Source organism: Aulonocara sp. 'chitande type north' Nkhata Bay, linkage group LG7 (assembly GCF_057382095.1).
Source record: "Aulonocara sp. 'chitande type north' Nkhata Bay isolate Kocher_YH1m ecotype deep benthic linkage group LG7, A_spYH_male_GT1.1, whole genome shotgun sequence".
Taxonomy (NCBI): domain Eukaryota; kingdom Metazoa; phylum Chordata; class Actinopteri; order Cichliformes; family Cichlidae; genus Aulonocara; species Aulonocara sp. 'chitande type north' Nkhata Bay.
Genome location: NC_141350.1, coordinates 819498 through 832947, shown reverse-complemented (window position 1 = coordinate 832947; position 13450 = coordinate 819498). Strand labels below are relative to the sequence as shown.

Genomic DNA, 13450 nt, shown 5'->3' with positions numbered 1-13450 from the left:
AAGTAAAGGAAGAAAAGGTGTGAGGCATATGCACTGTAAGACTGGAGGATTGTGCACGTGGGCCCTGAGGTGTCACAGATGCAACAGCTTATAAATGACAGGCGCTTCTGATGAGCGTTAGTAAGAGCACTTTTTTCAGTGAGCTCAATGTTGTGTTTGTAGTTTTGCTGATACTGCAAAATTAATTCTGATAAGAGTCAGATGATTTGAAGCCATGCAAACCTGTTCGGTGACTATTTGGCACAAATTTATTTTTAATTATAAATCGTGCACAATTTTTACCAACCAACATTTACACACAGTCAGCTGACAACATTCTTCATGGCATTTGCCAAAGTGTGGATTTTATTGTGCAAATTAGAAGCCTTGATAAAGTAGATATTACAAAAGCATGCAATAATCCATGCAAACTCAACTGCCAGTAAATGTACAAATAAACTCAATAAATATGTTTTATAACTACTGACAATAACTTTGGCGAATCCTTATATATACCCAGGCTTATCGACACGCAATATTATATTGTGTTATAAAGCCTTATGAGCACCTCATTAACTAACCGTGCTCGCACTTGTGTCCATAAACTGACTGGAATCCAATATTTTTAAACTGGATTTGTTTGAATCATCGATACATGTCAGGTGTTTCTGTCAGGCCCATGCTTCACTTCTTTTTCCTGCACAAGTTCATGAAACGTTTCAGCACAAACATTGTTATGACCCAGGGTCATTATTTGCGGTACGGTGTTGTTATTGTTTGTATTTGTATTCAGTGTTGCTTGTTTCCAGGTGGAGGCCACCCATTGGTGGAGGAAGGAAAGAGGCCAGCTACAAAAGGGGTTGGACTGGGTCGGCGAGCAGACTTCCTGGTTTCCCGTGAGCTGTGTGTCTGGGGACCGTCGTGGTGTGTGACTGCACGGGGCTGCAATATTAATGCTGAAAAAGGGGTTGTACCTGGGCTTGGTAGCTGTAGGGGTGGGAAGCCGTTTTCTTTTATTCCCCTCTTTTCTCCTGTTTCGGGTAGGGAGACAGGTTAGAGAATTGTATTTTGTTTTGGGATCGTGGGAGGTAAGTTAGCTCTGTTTTTCTTTCTAGTGTGTTTTGTTTGTTGTTTTGGCATCGCCCACCCTGAAGCTCGCTACCTGTTCAGTAAATAAATTAACCAACTCTCGTCATTCTGCCGTGGTGTGATTTTTTTTTGTCGTTATTATGTATCGGGTTTATCTTTTTGTTGTGTTGCACCCCGGCTTCGGGCCGGTGTGTAACAACATATTCAAGTATACGAATGAATCATCGGGTGCACATTGATGCTTTGAGAATGCGCCTCTTCCACATACTGTGTTATTCAGTGAACGTTAACACAGACATATCAGTGGTCTGTTCAGTATATAAACCATTCTGTGAGTGCGCTGGTGTGTCTGTACTGAGATTTGTTTCTGATGCTAAAGCACTTTTCTAATTGGCAGAGATAAGCAATTCTTAACATCTCCTAAATATTCACTGGTGCACACATACACACACGCCATTACAATAACACACAGCATTAGAATATTGGGTTTACAGCCCTGTCGTTTGTCAAGGGGCTCTTTAGGGGCTGTAAAACTGTCTGAGTGTGGGGATTTGTCATCGCTACAAAGGCCCGCTACTTCTATTAGTCATAAAATATATAGAGAGGCAAATACAGGCTGTGATGAAGACACAGCAGCGAGACAGAGGGAGCTGGAATGTGTGTGTTGGAAGTCACTGCCAGCTATGCAGATGCTAAGTTTCTCAGTGAAGTTTTTTGTTCTTCTTATTCAACATGACAAACAGAGAGGGGGGGGAAAATGGAAAGTCATACAACGCACTATAGAGAAGTATATGCTGTGCATCCTCTGCTCTGTTTCAGTTCTGTTTCTGTGCATGCCTCAGTGTGCATATGTGTATGTGCACCTTCTTTGTTGCAAGCAGTAATTTCCCATTTTCAATATCCTGTTCTATTTCATTCTGTTCACTGTATTCCCTTTAACTTGCTCCCTCTCACACACAAACACACACAGAGACCGACAGTGTTTCTATGAAGAAAGATGACGCCATTGAAGATGATGACAACTCCCATCTGACATTTACTAACCTTTTGAGCGGAGAGATGGGTATGGAGGAGGGAAAGAGAAAAGGAGGAGTGGGGATGGACAGATGAGTCGGGGAAAGAAGGGGGAATCTACGCACGGCATTCCTGTTTTCCATTCTTTTCACCGTCACATTGTGTTCAGCTCCCTGAAAATGCTTTTGTTGTTGTCTGCACCTATTTTCAGGCTTATAGCACACAGCTTTTTGTACTTACAAAGCCCCTCGTTTTTTTCTCCATCTTTTTATTTGGCAGATGAGGTACTCTGCTTTGTACGTGTGTGTGTGTGTGTGTGTGTGTGTGTGTGTGCGTGCGTGCGTGTGTGCGTGCGTGTGCGCGTGCGTGCGTGCGTGTGTGCGTGCGTGCGTGCGTGTGTGTGTGTGTGTGTGTGTGTGTGTGCCAGTCGATGGGGGGAGGGGAAAGTAAAAGAAAGAAAAACTGTTTAGTCACAGCTGATAAATGATTATGGAAAAGACCTCGTCCACAGTGAGGCCGAAAGATTTGGAAAATGACACTTTTACATTATTCAAGGATCTTAACAAAAGTATTACATTTACTGTATTGGAATTACAGCCGTTCTTTCAGAGAGTCACATATTTTCAGAGGCTAACATAATTTTAAATATGAAAATGTTTTAAATATTTGGATGAAAATTAATGACTGCCTGAAGTCTAGAACCTTTGGATATCACCTGTCAAGGCCGGGACAACCAGCGTGTTTGAGGAGCGCACTCAAAAGCAGGAAACACGAACTGGAGTTTAACAAAAAGCAAGCCTTTTATTCTGGCTGTTAGAAAAACGTAGAAACAAAATTGCGAAAACTAAATTATGAGCTAAACTGGGAAAGGTAAAGCTAGACATGGAAAACTCTACGTACAAACATTAAACATGAGCATGAACATGAGATGACATGAACTCCAGGAACATGAGGTGAGATAAACAGAAGACCAGACACTGAACAGAGGGAGACAGAGGACTTAAATACACAGCAGGGTAATGAGGGAAGTGGAAGCGCCTGGGAGACAAAGCTGACACAAATGAACCTGAACACCACAGGGGAAGCGAAACTAAACACACCGAACATGGAACACGAGACTCTTCAAAATAAAACAGGAACATAACGGGATGTAGACATGACAACACAAGCTGACAACATGAAACACATGACAGACACAAGGACAGACACATGAGGACAGATGAGGGAGATGAAGGCATTGGAATGACTAAACGTTAAACACAGAAGACAGACAAAGACTCAAAACTAAAGGGACTTTGATGATAACATAGACAAGACTAAACCTTAACTAAAAATAACACAAGAAATTATTCAAATCTAAACTAAGAAATCAAAATTACAAAATAAACTCAAAATGCTCCCTGACAGTCACATGTGTTTCCTCCCTTACAAAGCTCTGCCAGGCCTGCAGCCATCAGTTGTTGCTTGTTTGTGGGTCTCTGTTCATTCAGTTTTGTCTTCAGTAATGGAAAAGTATGATGTACTGGTTTAACCTGGCCACTGAAGAATATCCCACGTCCTTGCTTTGATAAACCCTTAGGCTGTTTTTGCACTGTACTTTGGGTCATTATCCATCTGCACTGTGAAAGCACTGTCTGATCAGTTTTGCAGCATTTGGCCGAATCTGAGCAGAGAGTATAGCCCGGTACTTCAGAACTGATCCTGCCACATAAACACCAGTGACCCTGTTCCACTGACAGCTATATGTGCTCGTGGTTCGCTTCCAATCACAAGCTGTTTTTCTTTTCTCTTCCTGTCATTATGGTACAGGTCTTGTGCAGAGCTAGGCAGCTAGGCAAATTACAGTCTGACCTTCTTGTTCTCCAGTATAACCAGTGGTTTGCACCTTGATGTAAACCATCCATGTCTCCATTCATGAAAGCAGCCCAGAATTTCACTTTGAATGACGAGGAGGGGCAGGATCAAGAACATGTATATCAGAGAGACAACTCAAGTTGGTGCAGTTTGGAAAGTAAAAGAAGCCACGCTGAAAGGGTTTAGAAAGCTCCAGAGGAGGGACACTGAAGATACTGGACTAAGGATGTTGAAGACAGAGCTGCCAGGCAGGAATCAAAGACAAAGACCACAGAGGAGGTTCATGGATGTAGTGAACAAGGACATAAGGAGGTTTGGTGTGAGAGAGAAAGATGCAGGAATAGGCTGGGATGGAGGCAGATGATCCGCTGTGACAATCCCTAAAGGAAGCAAACAAAAGAAGAAGAAGAATTACTGTCACGGCGACGGATGGCCGGTACTGAATAGGACTCAGGTGCAGAAACCCAGAGCGGAGACAGTAGATGATTTAATAGTTTATTACGGTTAAGTGCAAGGGGAACAAAAAAAAAAGGAAACGTGGCAAAGACAGAAAATGACGAGACGTGGAGCCTTGGTGTGGCGTGCCCAGGGGAACGTGGCTAGGGCGAGGGAACGAGGCCTGAGAAGTGGAACGGAGCTGAGTGGGGAACAGTCACACTGAGGGGAGAGGATATAGGAGTTAGGCAGGTAGTGAAGGCAGCTCAGAAGTGGCCAGTATAAGAGCAGCAATTCTTACTTGCAGTTAGGGACCTGGAGTGTTTGAGAGGGGGATGATGAAGATCCAGGGGAGGCTGAGTGGCGTGGAAAGGCTGACCTGAGATCCGGGGCTCCAGATGGAGTGTGATGGCAGGAGGGCAGGCAGGTGAGGCACAGAGGGATTTCCAAAATGATCACTAGGTATTCCGAGTCCGGAGGTGGAGTGAGCCAGGGTGGGTACAGCAACTGTAGCACAAAAGAGTCTTTGTTAGTAAGATGAATCACAGCGAGAATTTGAAACACAAGACCTGTTACCAACATGGGTTGATGACGAACTGGCAGTGAGTGAACATCGATGTGTGGTTTAAATCCCTCTGGCTTGATAGCCTGCAATAGGCTCCAGGTGTGCAGGAGCTGGAGTTGGCCCTGCCCAGGGGCGGATCCCAGGTCAGTTCAGGAGCCTAATGGAAACTCCAGCCACCCACCGTAGACCATGACAGTACCCCCCCCTCAAGGGACGCCACCCGGCGGCCGACCGGTCCCCAGCCCGCGACGTGACCTGAAAAAATCAGAGACAAGAGCAGGATCAAGGATAAACGAGCGAGGAACCCAGGCACGTTCCTCAGGCCCATACCCCTCCCAGTCCACCAAAAACTGGCGACCCCGACCACGGCGACGGATGTCAACGATCCGCTGAACCGTATAGGCCGGATGACCATCGATGAGCCGGGCGGGCGGAGGGGGGTCGGAAGGCGGGCACAGCACGCTGGACAGCACAGGCCTGACTTGGGAAACATGAAAAACCGGGTGAATCCGCAGACTGGGAGGAAGCTCGAGCTTCACAGCAGAGGGCGAGATGACCGAGTGGATGACATACGGCCCAATAAACCGAGGAGCCAGCTTGCGGGAGGAAACTTTAAGGGGAACATCCTTAGCTGACAGCCACACCTTCTGCCCTGGAGCGTACCGAGGAGCTGGCGACCGTAGACGATCTGCATAGCTGCAGTGGCGGGCAGCAGCTTTCTTCAGTGCCTCCTGGGTCCGAGTCCAGACGCGGCGGCAGCGCTGGAGATGGTGCTGGACGGAAGGCACAGCCAAATCAGCCTCTTCCTCAGGGAAGAGGGGAGGCTGATAGCCCAGGGACGCTTCAAATGGAGAGAGACCCGTGGATGCGGAAACATGAGAATTGTGCGCATACTCCACCCATGGGAGATGTGCTGACCAGGTAGCCGGGTTATGGGAAACCATGCAGCGGAGCATGGACTCCAGCTCTTGGTTGAGCCTCTCAGTCTGCCCGTTGGTTTGAGGGTGGTAACCAGAACTGAGGTTGGCTCGAGCACCCAGGGCAGAGCAGAAAGATTTCCAAACCTGGGATGTAAACTGAGGTCCCCTGTCAGAAGTGACCTCGGCAGGAATCCCGTGGAGTTTGAAGACGTGGTCAACCATCAGTCTTGCAGTTTCCGTGGCAGTGGGTAGTTTCTCCAGGGCAACGAAGTGAGCTGCTTTTGAAAACCTGTCGATCACAGAGAGTATCACTGTTTTACCTGCTGACCTAGGCAGTCCAGTGACAAAGTCCAGGGAAATGTGGGACCAAGGACGAGAAGGTATGGCTAGAGGTTGCAGAAGACCGGATGGTCGCTGATTTCGGGTCTTGTTCCTGGCGCACACGTCACAGGCAGAGACGTAGTCCCGCACATCATGTTCCAGAGTTGCCCACCAGAAGTGACGACGTAGTAGTGCGATGGTGCGGCCGATTCCAGGATGGCAGGAAAACCGGGAGGTATGAGCCCACTTAATTACAGCCGAACGGGTTGCTGTGGGAACGAAGCGGCGGCCCGGAGGACCTGTGCCAGGGTCTGGTTCATCCAGTAAAGCACGCTGGATGGATTCCTCTATGTCCCAGGATAAAAACGCTACGCGGCAGGAGGCAGGAAGCACAGGAGCTGGTTCGGTGGGTTCAGCGTCTGGGTCGTAAAGACGAGACAGGGCATCAGCCTTGGCGTTCTTGGAACCTGGACGGAAAGAGATGGCAAACTTGAAGCGATCAAAGAACAGAGACCAACGGGCCTGGCGGGCGTTTAGACGCTTAGCTGTTTTGAGGTAAGTAAGGTTTTTATGATCTGTGAAGATGGTGAATGGGTGTTCAGCTCCTTCCAATAGGTGACGCCACTCTTCCAGGGCTAACTTAATAGCCAGCAACTCTCTGTCTCCTACACCATAGTTGCGTTCAGCTGACGAGAGTCGACGTGAAAAAAAGGCACATGGGTGTAACTTGGCCTTGGAACCTGAATGCTGTGAAAGGACCGCTCCGACGCCGACGTCGGACGCGTCTACCTCTAGAACAAATGGCTTGGAGTGATCTGGGTGACACAATACTGGAGCTGAAGTAAATAGGCACTTGAGCCTACTGAATGCTACCTCAGCTTCAGGTGTCCAGATGAACTGTCTTTTGGTGGATGTGAGTGTAGTGAGAGGAGTGGCTACCTGGCTGTAGTTGCGAATAAACCTCCGGTAGAAATTGGCAAAGCCGAGGAAACGTTGTAAGTGCTTGCGTGACGTGGGCGTGGGCCACTCTAGGATCGTGCGGATCTTGGCTGGATCAGTCTTCACCTGCCCTCCTGCGAGTATATAGCCAAGAAAAGTGACAGATTGTGCATGAAACTCACATTTCTCGGCTTTGACGTAAAGTCGGTTTTCCAGGAGGCGTTGGAGGACTGCTCGGACGTGGACATGGTGTTCCTGGGGGGTCTTGGAGAAAATGAGTATGTCATCAAGATAAACAAAGACAAACTGGTTCAGGAAATCACGGAGCACGTCGTTGACCAGGTTCTGAAAGACAGCGGGGGCATTGGTTAACCCAAACGGCATGACCAAATACTCAAAATGACCTAGGGGCGTATTAAAAGCCGTTTTCCATTCGTCCCCCTCCCTGATGCGGACAAGGTGGTAGGCATTGCGGAGATCCAGTTTGGTGAATACGGTGACTTCATGGAGGGGTTCGAAGGCTGAGCTGATAAGGGGTAAAGGATATTTGTTTTTAATGGTGATGTCGTTTAACCCTCTGTAGTCTATGCATGGACGGAGTGATTTATCCTTCTTTTCCACAAAAAAGAAGCCGGCGGCCACTGGAGAGGAGGATGGGCGGATGATACCTGCAGCTAATGACTCGTGGATGTACTTTTCCATGGACTCTCTTTCTGGTCTGGAGATGTTGAATAGCCGGCTAGAGGGAAGCGGAGCACCAGGTAGAAGGTCGATAGCGCAGTCATAAGGCCTGTGGGGTGGTAAGGACGACGCTTTGTCTTTACTGAAAACTTCCTGGAGGTCATGGTACTCAGGTGGGACGAGTGTGAGGTCAACCGGATCAACACCCGAGGTGTTAGTGTCAGGGGCACCCGGCGGTAGGGCAGACTTGAGGCAGTGGGCTAGACAAAAAGGGCTCCAACCAGCGATTTTACTTCCAGACCAGTCTATATGAGGGTTATGTTTCTGTAGCCAGGGGTAGCCTAGGATGAGTGGTGAATCAGGAGAAGAGAAGGTGAATAAGGTAATGGCTTCATGGTGGTTTCCAGAGGTGACGAGGGTTACGGGGCCAGCCTGATGGGTTATCTGAGAGAATATTTGATCGTTTAATGCGGTAACAGGGATGGGAGGATCGAGAGTCTTGAGTGGCAAATGAAGGCGTCTAGCGAGAGCTAAATCTATTAAATTTTGCTGTGCTCCGGAATCAACGAGAGCATGGAGGGGGTGAGAAACCTTATTTAGACACAGGGTGACTGGTAGAATTAACCGGGGTTTGGAACTGAAAGAGGATCCGCCCACCTGTATCCCCGAAATTACCGGCGGGCGGAGCCTTTTGGCCGAACCGAACACTGCGCTAACCTATGCTCCACTGAGCCACAGTAAAAACACGCGCCCGACCGAAGCCGTCGTTCTCGCTCCTCTGGTGTGAGACGAGAGCGGCCGATTAGCATAGGCTCCGGAGCGGCGTCCGTTTCCACGGAAACGGGAGCGGATGTTGACACCGGACGTGACGGTGGAGGAAGTGAAAACGTACGAGGCGCAGGTTTACGATGTTTCTGGTTCTTTTCTGCCTCCCTTTCCCTCAGGCGATTATCTATCCGAAGGGAAAGGGAGACCAAGTCTTCAAAGGATTTGGGCTCATCGCGGGAAGCGAGCTGGTCTTTGAGCTCGTCGTTTAAGGCGCGACGGAACACTCCCCGAAGGGCATGATCGGGCCAATTGGCCTCGGCGGCTGCAGTACGGAAGTCGATAATGAACTCCGCGACACTCCGGCTCCCCTGTTGCAACCCGAGCAACCTTTCATCAGAACTACCCTCCGATACTGGGTGAGTAAAGGTCTTTTTAAACTCGCACAGAAAATCATCAAACGAGCAGGTTGGGAGCGGGTGAGCCGACAGGTACGCCTCGGCCCATAACAGCGCCTTGCCCTGTAGCTTAGCCACCAGATATGCTACCCGAGCTGATTCGCTAGTAAATGAACGGGGTGAATGCGTGAACGCGAGAGAACATTTCAGTAGAAAGGCCGTACAGCGGCCCCGCTCCCCAGAGTACGGCTCGGGTTCTGGGAATGCAGCATCGCGAAACACGGAGCCCGAAGGGGTCGGAGCTGGGGAAGACTGGGGAGGTTCTGCCACGGGCGCAGGGGACACGGAGGATGGGCCTGGAGGAGGGGAAAGAGCCGACTGAATCTCCTGCAGGGAAGCTAAGATCCTAGCCTGGGTCTCGCCTATGGCTTGACACCGGGTGTCGAGAACCTGCAACGCTTGCTCATGAGCCCCTAAAATGGCTCCCTGCTTGAAGACTGCTGCATGTACTGGGTCTGCTGAGTCCATTTGTTGGCCAGTTCGTACTGTCACGGCGACGGATGGCCGGTACTGAATAGGACTCAGGTGCAGAAACCCAGAGCGGAGACAGTAGATGATTTAATAGTTTATTACGGTTAAGTGCAAGGGGAACAAAAAAAAAAAGGAAACGTGGCAAAGACAGAAAATGACGAGACGTGGAGCCTTGGTGTGGCGTGCCCAGGGGAACGTGGCTAGGGCGAGGGAACGAGGCCTGAGAAGTGGAACGGAGCTGAGTGGGGAACAGTCACACTGAGGGGAGAGGATATAGGAGTTAGGCAGGTAGTGAAGGCAGCTCAGAAGTGGCCAGTATAAGAGCAGCAATTCTTACTTGCAGTTAGGGACCTGGAGTGTTTGAGAGGGGGATGATGAAGATCCAGGGGAGGCTGAGTGGCGTGGAAAGGCTGACCTGAGATCCGGGGCTTCAGATGGAGTGTGATGGCAGGAGGGCAGGCAGGTGAGGCACAGAGGGATTTCCAAAATGATCACTAGGTATTCCGAGTCCGGAGGTGGAGTGAGCCAGGGTGGGTACAGCAACTGTAGCACAAAAGAGTCTTTGTTAGTAAGATGAATCACAGCGAGAATTTGAAACACAAGACCTGTTACCAACATGGGTTGATGACGAACTGGCAGTGAGTGAACATCGATGTGTGGTTTAAATCCCTCTGGCTTGATAGCCTGCAATAGGCTCCAGGTGTGCAGGAGCTGGAGTTGGCCCTGCCCAGGGGCGGATCCCAGGTCAGTTCAGGAGCCTAATGGAAACTCCAGCCACCCACCGTAGACCATGACAATTACACTCATAAAACAGTCTCTTGGGTACAGACACTGATAACAGCCCGTTCTCACTCCCGAGGCGTAACATCCTGACGATTTGTCACGTTGGCGTTCCTGAGGAACATGAAAGGCGACCTTCGGCGTTCTTAAGGTATGGGTGTATGGGTGAAATACAGTAGAATGACGGTCCTGCGGTAAAACCTTATTGCTAACCTTAACCAGCACTTTAATGACATGAAACAATATTTTCCAAAGCGATTTGAGGAAAATGAACAAACGTGTGGATTGATTCCAAACGGTTCTCATGTTTCCTAATTTTTCCCGATGTCATCATTTAGGAACGTGTTGGGTGCCCAGAAGCGTAACATGTTGATGATTAGTCACCTAGCGTAACATACTGAGAACGTGTTGTTGATAAAGGCGTGCCCACCTCCTCCAGCATGTTCTTGGTTGTATGTTGTAAATGGGTTTTTGTGAACCAGGGAGACAGCTCTGCGGCTATCCACTTTAGCTGTGTTGTGTGGTAGTCCAGGCTTTTTGGTGTTGCTGAGGTGCCCAGTTGCATTCCTTCATTTTAAGAACATACCAGATTGTTGGTTTGGCCACTCTTACAGATTTACTTTGGTTTTTCAGCCAAAATAAGGATGGCATCCTCATTGGCATCTTTTTCAGAGCTCATATTAAGAACGCCAATGGAAATAGACCCAACACTAGGAATCAACAATGGAGCTTTTATCTGTCTCATCTGTCATGGAAAAGGGAGGGAGCAGACCTCACCTGATCACAAAACTGTCCATCTGAACATCTATGGATAAAGATGTCTGTAATTCCTGAATAGTTAATACTTTTGTTAAACCTCTAAAGCAGATGGTCTGCTTTGCACAATATGAAGAAGCCTAACAACCACTGTTTTTGGACTGTGGGAAGAACCTGGAGTACCTGGAGAGTACTCCACAGCCCCAGGATGGCCCCACTTTGAGGTGACAGTGCTACACTGTGCCGCTCAATCCTTAATAACAACATCACTGTTTTTAACGCGTGATTTCTACATCCCATATTTAGACATGATATGCTTCATTCTTTGGTGAAGCCACTGAGTTTATTTCTAAACAGTAAACTGTCTCTGTGCAAATAAGGAAGCAGCAAAACCATCAGTTTCTTACCAGTTCCTTTGCGCACTGTAATGGTTTGTCCAAGTTAACAACCACCACCGGGGATTCGAACATGAGGAACAGTGCAAACTGATGATGAAGAGTGCTGGACAGAGGGAGGCTTATATACACAGGAGAGAAGGTAATTAGTATAATTTGCTGATGGTTAATGATATAGTGCTGAGATCTATAACTGTGTGGAGCACGATGGAGTGAAATAGTGCATACTAATCCACAGTGACTGCACTGTAGGTTACTGAGCATGAAACAGACACTCACAATGTAAACCAGATCAGTTATTTCCTTTTATGTTACCTAAAATCATTTTGCTTGGACAACTGTGAGTTTGTGACATATGAAAACACTCAGATCAGATAAAGTGGTTTATGGCTTCATGGCTGAAGGAACCAAAACAAGCTTAGTCTTGACTGAGACTGATTATGACCATGTGTGCTCATGCAAAGAGCAAACAGGTTGGCTGAATATCACTGTTACAGTCCCTGAAATAAGAATGTCATTAAAACTGTAAAGTCAGCACAAGAACACAGAGAACTTTGGAATAACAGGGATGTACTGTAAGGAAAAGGCCCCGAATCAGCAGGAGTCTTTGTACAAAAACCACCAGTATATAGTGAAGAGGATTCCCCTGCTTTTATTGGTTTGATTGGCATGGAAACCAGCTGTGCCAAACACCTCCCGGGTCATGAACCTACACAAAGTCCAGTGTCAGCTCTTCAGTGAACTCAAACACAGACACGAACCCTCCAAACAATCAAACACAGAGCGCGATGCTGTTGGCTTCTCACTGACGTTAGTCAAAACTCGGGATAACAAATATATTTTTATTGACTTTATAATGTAAAGATTTCTTCCTCTTGGTCTCAGATGTGCTGATCAGATCCATGCTCTCCCACCACTCAACACTGTTTCCTGCTAAATGATTACAATGCACATTAATTCATCATTAATTCACTCGCAGCATTTACTACACAGAGGTAAGCTGTAATATATTACAAAGAGCTTGTTTTATGCACTAGGGTACATATTAATTTGTTCATGCTGGATATGCAAGAGTAATATTACATAAGACATAGACACCTGCTATCCCTTCTCTCTGCTCCAGGCAGTGCTTGTGGCAGCACTGTGCACTGATGGTTTGTCTGTCTTCTGTGAAATGTGCTGCTTTCTCACAAGTACACAAGCACACCTCTGTAGTCAACAGAAAATGCCCTTCAGGAGATGTCTTATTCTGCGTTTTATTTATTCCCTTCCGTACCCACAAGACAAAATATTCACCTTTTTATTCAGAGTTATACAGACATAGATTTTTGAGTTTCGGTACACAGGAAGGAACGGGCAAATATATTATGTATTTTGTGTAAGTCGTTAAGCCATACCTTACTAACGTCACAAATGCGTTAATATTTTATACTTGATTCTAATCTGCTGCTAAACCTCTTATACACAGCTGAAAGTAGAGCTACTAGAGCACAGAGCATTAGCATACCTACTCAATAAGAGTAATTTCACTTTGATCTGCAGACAAAATAAAGCCATTTTCAGGTCTCCTTTATTAGGACTTTTAAATGTATCCGGGTGAAAGTTTCATACCTGTAATGTGAACAGTTGCACTCGGTGCGGCAGGACTGACAGAGCATTAAAAGAATGAATTCAAATGTTTTATTTATTGTTTTTACACGTGTGCACTAAACCCCAGAATTGACCCTGTGCACGAGAAAATGCTAACTTCCTGGTTTGAGACCGGATGTGGGGTGTACATTTCCAGTAGCTTTACTTTGCGGTCAATCGCTACTGCGACGATATCCTCCAAAACCGTGTCCAAAACTTGAAAACAGAAAGATGGCGTTAAGTTACAAAACGCAGAAGGTGGGAACACTCACCACTGCTGTGTCATAAAAAATCTAATGATCAATTTTGACGTTTAAAGCGTTTCGATCGATCAGTTGTTCACTCAACACAAGCAGAACTGCATCACTGCAGCAGAAGACACATCGTCCACATGCAGAA

General features: G+C 47.3%; 2 long non-coding RNA genes across 2 annotated transcripts; both read right to left on the bottom strand.

The window, feature by feature from the left end:
* Positions 1 to 4373: 4373 nt before the first annotated feature.
* Positions 4374 to 5124, bottom strand: LOC147324224 (uncharacterized). Its single transcript, XR_015130527.1, has 3 exons — positions 4952 to 5124; positions 4673 to 4878; positions 4374 to 4593 (listed from the first exon to the last, which is right to left on the bottom strand). It is a non-coding gene; the product is annotated as an uncharacterized LOC147324224 (long non-coding RNA).
* Positions 5125 to 9488: 4364 nt separating this feature from the next.
* LOC147324223 (uncharacterized) lies at positions 9489 to 10280 on the bottom strand. The gene is made up of 3 exons (XR_015130526.1): positions 10108 to 10280; positions 9829 to 10034; positions 9489 to 9749 (listed from the first exon to the last, which is right to left on the bottom strand). It is a non-coding gene; the product is annotated as an uncharacterized LOC147324223 (long non-coding RNA).
* Positions 10281 to 13450: the final 3170 nt, after the last annotated feature.